This window comes from Pseudochaenichthys georgianus, chromosome 17, assembly GCF_902827115.2.
Source record: "Pseudochaenichthys georgianus chromosome 17, fPseGeo1.2, whole genome shotgun sequence".
Taxonomy (NCBI): domain Eukaryota; kingdom Metazoa; phylum Chordata; class Actinopteri; order Perciformes; family Channichthyidae; genus Pseudochaenichthys; species Pseudochaenichthys georgianus.
The window spans coordinates 2,139,044-2,141,377 of NC_047519.1; positions in this window are offsets into that span (position 1 = coordinate 2,139,044).

A 2,334-nucleotide genomic window follows, 5' to 3' on the forward strand; every position below is an offset into this window, starting at 1 on the left:
CAAAACAGGAAGTGGAAGACAATACAACCAAAAAACAACACATCTCAACATTTCTGTCGGTGCACAACAGGGCCGACTCCTGATGGCCCAGGCTGATCATAAAAATCCTGAATCAGAGTTTTGTCAACAATGAATCACGCAGGAACCCAGCCCCTTTCCTCGAGACCATAACCCTTCCAATCCACCAGGAATTGCTTGCCTCGACCCCTATTGCGGACCTCGTGCAGCTTGCGAACCTTGTATGTTAGACCACCTTCGAAAAACTGGGGTGGTGGAGGGGGCTTGGAGGCGGGAATAAGTGCGCTCTTATACACAGGTTTAATTTTGCTCACGTGGAAAGTAGGATGTACTTTCATGGACCTGGGGAGTCGTAAGCGCACAGACACCGGATTGATGATTTTAGACACCGGAAAAGGTCCCACAAACCTTGGAGCCAACTTCTTGGAAGCCACCTGAAGTGGTAAGTCCTTGGTAGAAAGCCACACCTTTTGACCTGGACTGTAGTGTGGAGCGGCCCTGCGGTGGACGTCTGCTATAGCCTTCTTCCGAACCGAACTTCGGAGAAGAGATTGGCGACCTCCAGCCCAAACTCTGCGACAGCGTCTGATCAAGGCATGAGCCGATGGTACCGTAACTTCCCCTTCGTTGGTTGAGAACAGCGGAGGTTGATAACCATTGGCACAATGGAAAGGAGAGAGACCTGTGGCCGCCGTGGGAAGAGTATTGTGAGCAAACTCAACCCATGTGAGGTGGTCGCTCCAGGTGGTCTGGTTCTGGAAAAAGAGACAGCGTAGTGTAGTCTCCAGTTCCTGATTCAGGCGCTCCGACTGTCCATTCGATTGAGGGTGGTAACCTGAAGACAAGCTGACAGTAGCGCCTATGAGTCTGCAAAACTCCTTCCAGAAAGCTGAAATGAATTGTGGACCCCTGTCGGAAACAATGTAATTTGGGTATCCGTGGATCCTGAATATATGGGTCATCATGACCTCTGCGGTACCCTTGGCAGAGGGAATCTTGGTTAGAGGAATGAAATGAACCATCTTGGAGAACCGGTCCACCACTGTCAGGACCGTAGTTTTGCCACTGGACAAGGGGAGACCTGTCACAAAGTCCATGTGTGACCAGGGACGTTGAGGAATCGGCAGCGGTTGGAGCAAACCCATCTTGACCTGGGACGAGGTTTTATTGCAAGCACACACCGGACAAGCCGCTACGTACTCCTGCACATCCTTCTTCATGGCTGGCCACCAGAAATGCTGCTTAATCCTGCACAGAGTCATTTTAACTCCAGGGTGGCACGAGAGCACAGACGTGTGGGCCCAGTGGATGACCTTGGAGTGGAGAAACACAGGAACAAAGAGCAGATTGTTTGGACACTCGCTAGGTGCCGGGTTCAACATATTAGCCTGCTTAACATCCAACTCTATTTGCCAGTAAAAGGCTCCGACCATACGGTTTAAAGGAAGGATGGTCTTGGGCTCTACAGCAAGGAGTTCTGGTTCGAAAAGGCGAGACAAGGCATCAGGCTTTTGATTCTGGGAACCGGGGCAAAAAGAGAGTGAAATTGAACCTGGTTTAGGCCCAAAATACATTACTGACCTCCTGCTAAACTATGAACCATCCAGATCTCTCAGGTCTTCAGGGACTGGTCAGCTTTCTGTCCCCAGAGTCAGAACTAAACATGGTAAAGCAGCGTTCAGTTATTATGCTCCAAATATCTGGAACAAACTCCCAGAAACCTGCAGGTCCGCTGCAACTCTTACTACTTTTAAATCCAGGCTGAAGACTTTTCTTTTTGTCGCTGCTTTTAATTGAACTATTCATATCTTAAACTGCACTGTAACTTTTATCCATGTACTTTTTCTTGTAATGTTTAATTGAACTATTCATATTTTAGACTGCACTGTAACTTTTATCCATGTATTTTTCCTTAATGTTTATTTTATTAGCTTTTCTTTTTTAATGCTTAATGTCTTTCATTTTTTTTTGTAAAGCACTTTGAATTACCCTGCGTCGAAAAGTGCTATATAAATAAACTTGCCTTGCCTACTGAAAAATAGAGTCCATCTGGCCTGGCGGGAGTTGAGGCGTTTAGCCTTTCTAATGTACTCCAGGTTCTTATGGTCGGTCCAGACTAAGAATGGCTGTTCTGCCCCCTCCAACCAGTGTTTGCATTCCTCAAGAGCAGCTTTCACAGCTAACAGTTATTTATTCCCCACATCATAATTCTTCTCTGCCGTCGTCAACTTACGCGACAGGAAGGCACATGGGTGCATCTTGTTGTTTTCACCGGATCTTTGAGACAACACCCCTCCAATACCCTCATTGGAAGCA